At 37.4% G+C, this 14556-nt stretch overlaps 1 protein-coding gene and 1 pseudogene across 7 annotated transcripts in view; one reads left to right on the top strand and one right to left on the bottom strand.

Annotated features, from left to right (window-relative positions):
* The window catches only part of LOC145263069 (uncharacterized), a 531947-nt gene that overhangs the window by 477541 nt on the left and 39850 nt on the right, over positions 1–14556 (bottom strand). The gene's annotated exons all lie outside the window — the stretch shown is intronic.
* On the top strand, positions 2641–7009 carry LOC145263026 (uncharacterized; annotated as a pseudogene). The gene has a single exon (XR_013864455.1). The product of XR_013864455.1 is annotated as an uncharacterized LOC145263026 (transcript).

Below are 14556 nucleotides of genomic sequence, written 5' to 3'. Positions count from 1 at the left end.
AACCATTTCTAAAGACACTCTTACTCATTAATACAGTAAAAATGATGTAAACACCGATGAGCCTCGTCAGTACCAGATGGGTGACCATTTGGGAATACGAGATGCTGTATAGAGTAGCGGGATAGAACTACTGACAAAGGAAGAGTAAGGTTCCTCCTTCCCTCTGCTAGTTTGTGGGAGATCCTTGAGCAATGCCGCCAAGACTAAACAAGTTTCATTCAATAATTACAAGAAACCTTCTCTACCACCTATAGCAATGGCCAACGACTCTTTATCTAAGAGTATGTCTTTCAAGCTCCTTGGCCTAACGTTCACAGGAAACATGAGTTGGAACAATTACATCGAGGGCATTGCCAGGGCCGCTGCAAGGAAGGTGGGCTCTCTCTACCGTGCTAGAAAACTACTAACACCCGAAAGTATCCTGTACCTCTATGAGGCAACCATTCGCCCATGTATGGAGTATTGCTGTCATATTTGGGCTTGTGCATCGGCTATTAGTCTCTCGCTCCTTGATGAGGTTCAAAATGGAAATCAGGAATAATTCTGTTAATCCATTTTATTTGGGTTCTTCGAACTACTGATCTCATCTTGAGTGTCATATTTTTTTTGTTTTTATTTGTTTTTGTTTAGAACTTAATTTTGCACGGTTCGTATTAACGATTAAACGATAAATATTTATTGATTTTAAATTATTAGTAAAACTAAAATCTATAGATCACTTAAAAAAAGTGTATTTTTATATTTGCGAAAAAAAATATACATGCATACATATTACTTGTGTTTTTTTTTTTGCTGCAATTCGCCCCTCCCCCCTCCCTACACACACACCTCACCTCCCCAAAAAATACGACTGTATAAATTTAAGAATCGGAATCAGTAATTGTACTGGAATTGGAAATTGAGAAATAGAATCGATAATTGTATCGGAAGTGAGAAAAATATTGGAATCGTTCTATCACTAATATATAGATAAACAAAAAAAAAAAAAATTTTTTAATAAAAAAAAAAAAAAAAAAAAAAAAAAAAACAAGTACAATTATCTCGGTATTGTTTCCAGTCGTCCTAGATTTCTTCTTGCCATTGGACTCGAGCAGTGCTGATTCAGGAGAGGTGTGGTTGGGAATTGCACAACCCTTGACATGTATTTACACGCGCAGCTACCCTTCGAGACTAAATAGAGGCTTCCAAGCAAAATTCCAACAACCATAACATGTTCCATATAAAATTGGCAATCATCATATAATTGGTATAACAAACATTCCATGTGAATGTGTGTGTGTGTGTGTGTGTGTGTGTGTGTGTGCGTGCGTGCAGAAACGACCCGAAAATTGCTCTAATCAAGTGGAAATAATCCATTACTGGTCATTCCCAGCTGTTGTGTTACAAGAACCTAACAAGAGCTACACACCATACTTAGGTTATAAGCATAATTTGCGAAACAAAAGCTTTCGGTCATAAACTAATACAACAAGGGCGGTAGTAGTAATGACTACATAACAAAGGAGGGGGGTGTCATCTAAATATCAACATAGCACGAACCCAGGAATGGTCATTATATCACTAATAATTTGCATACTCGACTTTTAAGCATGCGTAATTACTGCTATATAACCTAATAAAAAGAATAAAAAATAATACAATAAAAACAAAAAAGCAAGATTTGTTTGTCAAAATATAAATACCATTGTTGGGACGATTATCGAAATCAGGAAAATCAGAACATTGTGAGGGAGGAGTATCGGAATCAGTATTGGAAAAAATATATCCCAATTTTCCAATGCCAAAAACGATTCTTTTGTCTTTGATTTTGTTTAAAGCAAAAATCTTCCGCTGTTGGTAGTAATGATAAAATAATGTTTGGTTTTAAAAAATAAAATCTATAGATCTTCTACACCGCCACAAGTGTTCGTTTTACGTTTGAGAAAATATTTGCACATTTAATGTGCGTTTTTAGAGTAATCAGGAAAAATAGCAACTCTATAGTTAAACATTTAGAGATTTATAAGGAATCAGAATTGGTAATTGTATTGGAATCGGAAAAAATACTGGAATTGCCCCATCACTAGTAAATGCAAACAACATGAACTCATCCAGGGAGGGGCATTCTAATTATAAAACTAACAAAAATGTCCCTTACACCCCTCACCCCACCCTATACTGGACGAGTTTGTGTTATCTCTTCTCTATATAAATAAAATGAACTCATTTTTTCCCGTCTGATTTTGACATTAATAGGATTAAAAATCAAGATATTTCATGCAAATATAATATGCACAAACGGCAGAACAATATCTGAGGTGTGTTATAGGCTTATTATTTCTCAAATTCCTCGATAATCTTAGATTTCTATACTTTTTCTGCTGGAGAAGTCACGGCCAAAATTGGTTAAGATCAATGGAAGTGGTAAAATATTTTCTCTCTAATAAATTCCTCCTCCCCCTGCCACCACTTAACACCGTTTGGGGATCGTTCACAAGGAACAGTTGAGAAGAGAACACCGGTTTGGCTTCGTAGTTCTTTCATGTGAAGTTATTTAGAATCACTAAACTAAGATGCAGTGTTCTGTGGCGTAGTGGTTAGCATGCTGGACAATTCACATTATATTTTCATGTTCGCGCCGACCTACCGTAGTCGTTTTTTTTTTTTTTTTTTTTTCCTAAACAACTGGAATGGACTTTTCTTGGTGGCCGAACTGTTAACGTTGCAGATGGGTTTTTTTTTGGTTTTTTTCACACTTTATTTTCCTACTTTTACTCATGACTCCGGGTTTGATCCTTCCTACTTACCTACCATAACATTTTTTAAAACTACCCCCCCCCCCGTCCCGGAAACAAACACTCGGGCAACGTCGGGTACCCCCGCTAGTGTTTAATATTTACATTTTGTGAAGAAACTTCTAGCTCAGTTCAATCCTTATATTCATGACAGGTACTCTGTTAAGCTTCAATCTCAGATCTCCCTCCCCCCCCTTTAAGGAAGTTCATTTAAAGGGGATACTGTTGGTTCAAACCCCTCCACCCCCACCCTGTTGTAGACGTGGTTACTTTAGTTTGAGAAATACAAGAGTTGTTCCAAAGTAAAGCCTCCTATTTTTTTGTTTTTAACTCAAAAGTTGAAGAGCTACGAATACAAGAGTGGTACCATTAAAACGAGTGACATTTTGTGCTCCAAAATTTATTTTTCTACATGGTCACCACCATTCTCAAACACTTTTGCCAGTTCAATTCAATGATACACCTCTACTTCTGACACACGTCCATGACAGGGGTTGCTTTCTTGGTGTCTCACATTGTCAATATCTGCAACAGAGATGAAAGTTTCAGGTCATGAATGCATAAGTTTAGTCATCATAACAATGTAATTTACAGTTCCCACTGACCCATTTGGGTGAAATAAAAAAAAATAGGAGACATTACTTTTTTAACATTTCTTGTAGAATTGATACGCGATTTCTGCTGTAATCAGAGCAAAAAAATCCTTTTCAACCAAATCCAAAACGACAGCCTATCAGGCTGAGCTCAAGGACCCATCTGTTTCACTCAGAATTTATATATAGATATCATTGTCATTTTGGACAGACCACACAGTGAAGCTATTTCAGAATCATCAGCTGTTAATCTTTGGTCATAACAACTGACTGAAGAGTTCCATATATATTTCTTTGAAATCATTTCTAACAAGGGATGAAGCTGTGATATTATTGATGCCGACCCCAAGTGTTGGGTTGTAAAAAAAAAAAAAAATTAAATAAGATAAAAAATATAAAAGAAAAAGAAAATAAGTTTATTCAGCAGAACAAAGGTATATGAAGTTGTTCACCAAGGCACACAAAGGTAACTAAACTAGGATTGTTAATCAAGGTGTACCACTAACAGGGTCAATGGAGGCCAATATATTTAGACAGTTTACAGGCAGTTTTAGGAGTAACAATGAGTTTTGGAACAGTTTATGGACAATCTTCGGTTTGCAACTTCCCAAAGGGAGTGCACCCTTGGCGTTGGTTGGGAAGGTTGCATGTCTCAGTGACCCCCAAGAGCTAAGCTTGCAGAAGATTCATCTCCTGGTAAGGCTACCCATGCCAGATAGTTCAACAGGTAGAGCCCAGAGTAAGAGCACTCCACCTACCTTCTGGGAAGGTTGGGCGTGGGGCCAGCATCCTCACCCTGAAAAAAGAATTCCTTGCTACAAAAGCATCCACAAAAACCTGAGAAGCTCCGGTTCTTGGAGAGAAAGGTCTTGCACCTGCAGAAAGTATGATGTGCTGGGGTCAAAGTTGAAAGGACACTTCAGTGCCAAAAACACTTATCGACCAGGACAATCACCACCATTGCTTCATGGAACATCAAGACCATGTATGAAGCAGGAAAGGCAGCACAAGTATCAGCAGTGATGCACCAATAAAACATCGCCCTGCTAAGAATGAGTGAGACGAGGTTGCCGCAGGCCAAACAAACAAGGCTTGATACCAGTGAACTCTTGTTGTACTCAGGACATGAAGAGAATGCAGCGCACACAATCATGCTTTCAAGAACAGCACCAAAAGTTGATGGGTGAGAAGCGCACGGCTCAAGGATAATAACATGACTAAGAAGAAGAGCATCAAGATGAATGTGATCCACCAATGATCATGATGACGAAGGCAAAGACCAGTTCTACAACAGACTACAGGCAGTCTTAGACAAGCTGAAGGACAAAGACATCAACATCCTGATGGGGGATTTCAATGCAAAGGTCGGATCAGACAATAGATGCTATGAGGGAATGATGGGACAACACGCTCTCAGAGAAATGAACAAAAATGGAGAGAAATTTGCTGACCTCTGTAGACTGAACGACCTCGTCATCGGAGGCAATATCTTGGCCCACAAGAGGATTCAAAAAGCCACCTAGGTATCACCTGACGATGTTACAGAAAACCAGATAGACCACCTCCGTATCACCAAGAAGTTCAGACGGTTTCTTCAAGACATAAGTGAGAAGAGGAGCAGACACAGTATCAGGCCACCAGGCCACCATCTTCTGAATGCGAGACTCAAACTGAGACTGAAGACGGCAGGCAGAAGGCAGGGTGAAGTACAACATCAACCTACTGAAAGACCAGAAGATTCAGGAAGCCTTCATGGTGAGCCTGAGAAACAGATTCCAAGTACTGCAAGAGTTTACCAAAGACATCAATGCCCACGACCTTTGGAAGGGAACAAAAGATGTCCTTAAGGAAACATGCCAAGAAGTGCTTGGGCCAAAGAAGAACCACTCCAAAGACTGGATCTCTATGGACACCTTACAGAAGATCCAAGCCAAAAGACTCAAGAAAAAAGCAGTCAATGAGAGCCATACAAAAGGCAGCAAAGAGGCAACCCAAACAAAATATACAAAAGTCCACAAAGAAGTGAGGAGAAGTGTAAAGAAAGAGAGGCTACATAGACAGCCTGGCAGAAGAAGAAGAAGCCTATCATGTCAACATGAAAGACCTGTATATGACAACTTAGAAGCTGGCAGGCAAGTCCAGCAGACCAGTACGACCAGTCAATGAGAAGCAAGGACAAACCATCACGAACTCTCAAAAACAACTTGAGAGAACACTTTGAGGAACTTCTCAACAGACCAGCTCCCGAGAACCCTCCAGACATCACTGAAGCAGACAGACATCGATCCACCAACAAAAGAGATCACCCACACTATCAAGAAGATGAAAAACGGTAAGGCAGCCAGCCCAGATAGAATTCCAGTAGAAGCTTTCAAGACAGACATAGAAACAACAACCGACATGTTACAACCACTCTTTGAGAACATCTGGGAACAAGAAGATTGGAAAAACGGACACATCATAAAGCTGCCAAAGAAAGGAGATCTTAGCAGCTGTGAGAACCATAGAAGCAACACACTCATGTCAGTACCAGGGAAGGTGTTCAACTAGATTCTGTTGGAAAGGATGAGAGACGCAGTGAATGTTAGGCTCTGAGACCACCAGGTGGGCTTCAGGCGGGACAGATCCTGTACCAACCAGATCATCACACTATGTATCATAGTTGTGCAGTTTCTGGAGGGGAATTCCTCTTTGTACGTCAACTTTGTCGATTTCCTTAAGGCTTTCGACAGTATACACTGTAACACCCTGTGGCAACTCCTCTGGCACTATGGGATCCCAGAAAAACTGACGAGAATTATCAAGGAGTCATATGAGGGAATGGCTTGTCAGGTCATACGTGGAGGATATCTGACACGTTTCAATATAAGGACCGGCGTACAACAAGGATGCATCTTGGTGCCATTCTAGTTTCTCCTTGCTATTGACTGGGTGATGAAATGGACGATGGATGGACTGAGAGACGGCATCCAGTGGACCGTCTGGACTCAGCTGGACGACCTTGACTTCACTGATGACCTCGCGTTGCTCTCCCACAAGCAGCAACAGATGCAGAACAAGACCTTTAGCCTTGCCATCCACACGTCTCAAGTTGGCCTCCACATCCACCCCAACAAGACCGAGATCCTGAAAATCAACACCTGCAGCAAAGACGCAATGATGTTGGGCAACAACAACCTGGAAGAGGTAGAGACCTTCACATACCTTGGGAGTGTGATCAACCAAGAGGAAGAAATAAATGCAGACGTTAAGACCTGCATCGGAAACGCAAAAGCATTATTCATAGCCCTCAAGAACATCTGGCAATCCAACCTCATCACATCTCACACCAAAATCTGCCTGTTTAATTCCAACATCAAATCAGTCCTACTGTATGGAGCAGAAACGTGGAGAAAGATGTCAAAGACCAGCATCAGAAGAGTGCAAACTTTTATCAACTCATGCCTTCGAAGAATGCTAAAGATCCACTGGCCAACTACCATCAGTAAGACAGGTCTCAGGGGGAGAACCAACCAAGTACCAGCAGAAGAGATTAGAAGATGGCGATGGATTGGGCACACCTTGAGGAAACAACCAATAAACATCAAACACCAGGCCTTGGCCTTGAATCCTCAGGGAAAGAGGAAAAGAGGCCGACCATAGAACACCTGGAGAAGAGATTTAGAGGTAGACGCCAAGCAGGAAGTTGTAGTGAATCACCCAGGACTGTGGACACTGGTGGGCTGTTGTGGATGGCTTATGCCTCTCGGGGGGCTCAAGCCTATAATGATGATTCGGTTTGCAACAATTGAGGAGGAGTGTCTAGTTTGGGACAGTTGGCAGCTCGGAGTTCCTACTAAGAGATTGGAGTTAAAGCCAGGCACGAGTAGATCAGAAAAAAAAAAAAAAAAAAATCGCTAAGGACCAATGCAACCAAGCAGCTAGTGATGCATGACAATATCACACACACACACACACACACACACACACACACACACACACACACACACACACACACACACACAGCTTAATTGATTTACATTAAGTACTTGTAGCATGATCATGAAGGTGATCGGGTCAAAGCTAGTTGATATAACAAAAAGCTTAATAGAATGACAGATTAGCGAAATAACAGGAGATCCTTATTGACCATATAGTCTTGAAAAGACCAAGGCTATATGTATGAAAAAGAAAAACAGTCTGATGATAGAGTTCCACGTTGCCAAGATCGCTGAAAAAAAAAAAAAAAAAAAAAAAAATGGTGGATCACTCTACCGTTCCAGTAGGCATCTCATTGCTGATGCAATCCTCTATCTGTATAAGAGCTAGGTACATCCTAAAATGGAGTATAGTTGCCACATCTAGGCAGCTGCTGCTCAGTGTGCTCTATCCTGCATTAATAGAGTTCAAAACCAGTTTCGAAACCTAGTAGGTGATGCCTTTTTCTCTTCTTTGCAACCTCTTTCCCCAAGAAGAGACGTTGCGAGCCTGTCTCTGCTCTATTGCTATTTTCATGGCAACTGCTCAACTGAACTTCAATCTATGGTTCCCCTCCATTGCCAAACTTTCACAAAAAACACTCAACTAGCTTCAACTACTATATATAATTTCTCCCACTGTCTGTGCCTAAATCTAAACGCAGATTCCATGAATAAAGCTTCTTTTCCAGAACTCTCTACCTGTGGCACATTGTGCCGCTGGCCTGCTTTTGTAATACTAATTTAATGTCCATAGTATGTTATCACTTATCCTACTTTGTAATAAATAGGATCTCCCGATCGAATAATTTATAATCTGGAAACCGTGACACACGTATGTATGTTAAAGGTACTACGATATTAATACATAGATGCTGAGACGTTTGTCAGAGAGCGTTCGGTAATATGTAGGAATTAAATGGCGAAAATAAAAAAAGAACACAAAAAACAATGATGCAAATATTGTTGAACTGGATTTCATTTCCCCCCTCTCTGCAGACATTGAGAAATGAGTAAACCAAAGCTAGGTCATGAAAACCTCTTTAAACAAATGTGTTCATCCTAAACTAACCACCCCGTCCATTGACCAGTCTAATTTGAACGCAACATTAGATGAGAGACTTTGATAACGAAGTTACATCGAGTAACCTTTCACGATAAAGGCCAATCCAATAAGTCAATGATAAAAGAGCCATCTTTACCATTATGCATTCTTCACAGCAGACGAACGCGTTGCGGAGGGTGAAAAAAAATTGAGCTTTGGTTAGAATAAATTTACCTACAGAAACGGCACATCAACCATTTATGGGTCATTATAACCTATATAAATAAAACAGATGTATGTATATGTGTGTAAATAAATTCTACTGGTCACATAACACTGAAATTAACAGAAAATGGTAATTATACATTAAAGATGGTTTATAATGAGTAAAATCCTTGGTTTAATGAATGAATAACATCTACAGAAATATGTCGCAAGTTGAAATGCAAAATGTTCATTTCAACTCGATAACATATCTATTACTTTTGCACATGCGCAAATTCATTCATAACTTAAAGTGGTTTAATTTAAAATTTTTCTTATCTATGTGTCAATAGCTCAAACAGTAAGGAACACGGCTGGAGCACTAAATGCTTTGGTTTCGATTCTAGCTGATGGCACTGTCATTTTTGTTTTAACTTTTGAAATCAGTACTACATACATATATATATATATACATATATATATATATATATATATATATATATATTCAATAGAGAATTGACTGTGCCAAATAAATTTGTCAAATTCTCTAGGCAAGATAATTATTTTATATTCTTAGAATGCATTGCTCCATAGCATTGGTAATCTTCTTTGTTTTTAATACAATTGATTGGCCACTGTCTGCTAATATCTACTAACAAGCTGGCCAGTGTTGCCCAGTCGTAAAATACACTTAAATATATTTTAATTCGTGCAACTTTCGTATTTACTATCATAGAGCCAATTGTTTATCAATTATTATATCATACCCAATATATAGTAATGATTTTTAAAGTTAAAAAAAATAAAAAAATAAAAATAATATATATATTACTTGGTGCCATCAGCTAGAATCGAAACCAAAACATCTCACATATCTCTCCAGCCTTAGTCGTTACTATTTGAGCTATCATTAGATGGATAAGAAAACAAAGTTTAACCGACTTAAAAATAGAAATGCATATTTGTGCATGCGTAAGAGAGCCCTAAGTCGACTTATGCTTTCCAAGTTCCATTTTTTTTTCAATTCTGACCTTTTAGCAGCAATTTTTACCAAATAATAAGCAAACCGAATTTTTTTCACAAGTCTAAATACCCTACATATATCAAGTTTCAAGTCTGTTGACCAAACATTGACAGAGGAGTTTAGTAGAGATCGTTCCTTAGACAGACAATGTCATTTTATATAGAGAAAGATGTAGGAGGAAAATAGAAAAGAATAGCGTTTTCATTTTTGAAAGAATTAGATTGAATAATATGGTTAAGGATGAACTTACAAATATTAAGGCATGATATAACCAGACAATCTCATCTTACCGAAGTAAGGGTTGAAGTGAAGTGTCACAAGTCAGTCAACCCTGGACTGCTTAGCCCCCAAGAACTGATCCTGACATCATGGGTTGCCATCCACAGTATACAGGTGGCCCTGTTTTCAGGCGTGTTTTACCCCGTCTGCATGAGGTTGCAATCGTCGAATATGTGGCCCTGCCGACAGAGTTACCTTTCATCATAATCGCTTTGACCCCCCCCCCATCATGTTCCAATTGAAATGAATGGCTCGTCTTGGAGAAACTCCATGTCTTGACAAGCTTCTGGGTTGCAACCAGTGAATTTGTGACCCCCGACAACAGGGTTACCAGAAAGGGAGAATGTAATGCCTGCGAGGATGGTATTATTACAACATAACAGGTACGATACTACTCTTAAAAAGGGAGGAGGTAACTGTTGGGAGTATAATATCTAAGAATCAGGGATATGACAACAGCATATTCTTTTCATTGTTTTGATTCAAGTATGTATCCGACAGAGTTAATCAACCGAGAACCACCTCACTATATAAAAGCATGTGATATCAACGGATACACACTCGAGTCAAAACAATGAAAAGAATCTGCTGTTGTCCTATCCCTACAAATAACCCTCCTTACAGAGTCAAAGTTTAATTTTACGTTAATTTTTAGCTTTTTTTGTAGTAGAGAGATAGTGTAGCATCTATTCTGTGGTCCTGATATCATCCTACCAGGTGTAACGTGGCCATTACGATTAAACCGTGTTCATTACAGTTCAAACCTCTCTCGGACCCCCACGCCATCCAGCGCCGTTGAAAAGAAAGAAACAAATAAAAATAAATAAATCCGACTCGATTTTTCTTTCTTTTTTTTAACACAAGTAGTTTATTACCTTTTTTTTCTTTCTCCCCGTCTTGACACCAGTTTAAAAAAAATCTCTCGCTACCACTGTGGAGTCACAAGTTCATCTCTCCTGGTCCACCCACATGTTTTTCTTTCTGCTTCATTCACTACACGACAGCCATAGATAGCCATTTCTGGTCTTCAATTTTACATGTCCATCTTTTTCAACCGCACTTTTTCTTCTCCGACCACATGGTGTCCTTTTTTATTTTCCTTTTCTTGTTGCGCCAGGTCATGCACACTTCCTAATTTGCATGTTTTTTTTTTTATTTTAGCTATTGCTAATATCCTTGCAATCGAGCTCCTGCTGATATTTTCTTACGCGCTCATACACGCTCTGTTACATAAGGATTTGCCTTCTTTTATATGCCATCAAAAGATATGCACCAAGAGATCAGATGTTTTTAATAGTTTGTATAATAACAGTAAATATATTCTCCGAATATATTTACTGTTATTTGATATTCATGTCCGTATTTGCTTTCTTTTCTTCAACAACAATGGAATTTCCCACCATTGTTAGAATTCTTGATTCTTCAGATGAGAATTTTAACAGATATCGGATTGTGATTTAAAAATCAAATGAAAGCGAGTCGACAATTTTCCGTTAGCATTGCGTGGCGAAAGTACGAGACACGTGAAGTTTTGGATTTTTTTTTTTATATATATATATATATATAAATTATTTATTTGCTATGAAGTGAAAGCTATACTATTACTTCTATTACGAATGGAGATTTGCTATCTGCCTGTCTGAAACGAAAACTGCTATTACTTCTATTACTAATGGAGATTTGCTGTCTGTCTGTCTGTCTGTCTTTCCGAAGTCAAAACATTACTATCACTTCTATCAGGAGACAGATAAGATTTAATATTGAATGACTTGAAGAAATGAATTGAAGTTGAGTATGGGCAGAAAGAAACATGTCGGCAAGTTGAAACGAACATTTTGTATTTCAACTTGTTGGCATATTTCTGCACGCGTTATTCACCCATCCAAACAAAGATTTTACTTGTTATAAACCATCCTTTGCGCATGATTACTATTTCCTGTTAATTTCAGTGTTATGTGACCAGTAGTTTAAGAGTTTATCGGTTAAATATTTACACACAGACAGACATACATCTGCTATTTTATTTATATAGACTGTGGGACCTGTCGAAAGTCCACAGGGGACTCATATGTAAAATATTGATGTTGGCATTCTGTAGATGTTCAGCGTAAATGGACACGCTCTGATATTATTGTAGCTCTTTTGTTAAAACTGCAAAAGTATTTATATAAGCTGGCACGAACGCCTGGCAAAGCATGATCGTGAAGTACGCTTAAATATTTTAATTCTTGCAAATTTTTTATATATTATTATAGAGTTAATGTTCTATCGATTTTTATTTATTATAAAGTTGCGATTTCAAAAATAAAAAAATATATCCATATGACTTGGGTGCAGTAGCTGGAATCGAAACCAAAACTTATGGAAAAAAAATGTATATATATATATATATATATATATATATATATATATATAACTCGAGTTCCTTCAGCCATAATCGAAACCGAAACCAAAATTATGAAGAATTCTTGATAAAATCATTTATAAAAAAAAATAGATGACTTGAGTGCTATCAGCTATAATCGAAACCGAGACCAAAACTTATAAAGAATTCTTTGTAAAATTATTTATGACAATAAATGTAAGTACATAACAATTAAACGACCCGGATGTAAGTGACACAGAAAATAACACACACACTATCATATTATTATTATTATTACAATTACTAGTCACATGATTACCGGCAAAATAGGTTACTTTAATTGATTACTTCTGTCTGACTATGTAAGCATTAAGGGGGTAAACTAATCCACCTTATCTCCCCCCCCCCAATTTATAACGATTTTATACGCATTTTTTTTTTTTTTTTCACTTAAATAGAATAATTTGTTTTACTCTCTTTACCACATTTGTCCGACAAGTCAAATAGATGATATACATTCATAAATTGAAATAAGGAATTAGTTTCAGGAATATAATCCACGCTTTTAGATGCGCAAACACAAAGCTAATTGCTATAATTATGCTGACAGGTTTTTCAAGTATTATTCTTATATATTTTTTTTATATTATTATCAGTCATAGTCTTATGATTATTATCAGTCGTAGTCTTATGATCTGTTTGCACGTGCCACACAAAAACATCTGAATGAACAGAAAAAAAACAAAAACAGTACTTACCAACTGCACTATATATTTAACTGGATTTTATAAACATCTGTCAACCTGAACCGAGCTGGTTCGCAGTGACATATTGAGATAAGAGCAGCACAGAGTTAGTTTTATTTGTCTTTCACCGACAAGGAAATACAAGTCAAAGGATCTCAAATGTAGAGAGCTATTAACCTCCTTCAAACAGGGCTCTCGTCATTGTGTCACAATAACAAACTCAGAGCTATTACGAAAGTAACGAAGGTATAGCTATTACAAGTTAGAGCTATTACAACAGCAATCGCGACAGCAACAGAGGTAGAGCAATCGCAACAGAGGTATAGCTATCACAACAGCAACAGAGGTATAGCTATCGCAACAGCAACAGAGGTATAGCTATCGCAACAGCAACAAAGGTATAGCTATCACAACAGCAACAAAGGTATAGCTATCACAACAGCAACAAAGGTATAGCTATCACAACAGCAACAAAGGTATAGCTATCGCAAAAGCAACAAAGGTATAGCTATCGCAAAAGCAACAAAGGTATAGCTATCACAATAACAAAGGTATAGCTATCACAATAACAAATGTATAGCTATCACAACAATAACAAAGGTATAGCTATCACAACAATAACAAAGGTATAGCTATCACAACAATAACAAAGGTATAGCTATCACAACAATAACAAAGGTATAGCTATCACAACAATAACAAAGGTATAGCTATCACAACAATAACAAAGGTATAGCTATCACAACAATAACAAAGGTATAGCTATCACAACAATAACAAAGGTATAGCTATCACAACAATAACAAAGGTATAGCTATCACAACAATAATAAAGGTAGAGCTATCACAATAACAAAGGTAGAGCTATCACAACAATAACAAAGGTATAGCTATCACAACAATAATAAAGGTAGAGCTATCAGAACAATAACAAAGGTATAGCTATCACAATAACAAAGGTATAGCTATCACAACAACAAAGGTATAGCTATCACAACAATAACAAAGGTATAGCTATCACAACAATAACAAAGGTATAGCTATCACAACAATAACAAAGGTATAGCTATCACAACAATAACAAAGGTATAGCTATCACAACAATAACAAAGGTATAGCTATCACAACAATAACAAAGGTATAGCTATCACAACAATAACAAAGGTATAGCTATCACAACAATAACAAAGATATAGCTATCACAACAATAACAAAGGTATAGCTATCACAACAATAACAAAGGTATAGCTATCACAACAATAACAAAGGTATAGCTATCACAACAATAACAAAGGTATAGCTATCACAACAATAACAAAGGTATAGCTATCACAACAATAACAAAGGTATAGCTATCACAACAATAACAAAGGTATAGCTATCACAACAATAACAAAGGTATAGCTATCACAACAATAACAAAGGTATAGCTATCACAACAATAACAAAGGTATAGCTATCACAACAATAATAAAGGTAGAGCTATCACAACAATAACAAAGATAATGAAGTTATGGTTATTATAACAGTAATGAAACGCTATGATCTTACTATATGGCATTGGTGTGGGA

Source organism: Euprymna scolopes, chromosome 38 (assembly GCF_053919585.1).
Source record: "Euprymna scolopes isolate OS-2025 chromosome 38, ASM5391958v1, whole genome shotgun sequence".
Lineage (NCBI taxonomy): Eukaryota > Metazoa > Mollusca > Cephalopoda > Sepiida > Sepiolidae > Euprymna > Euprymna scolopes.
Note: the sequence above shows the minus strand (reverse complement) of the source record. Positions and strands in the feature narration are given on the sequence as shown.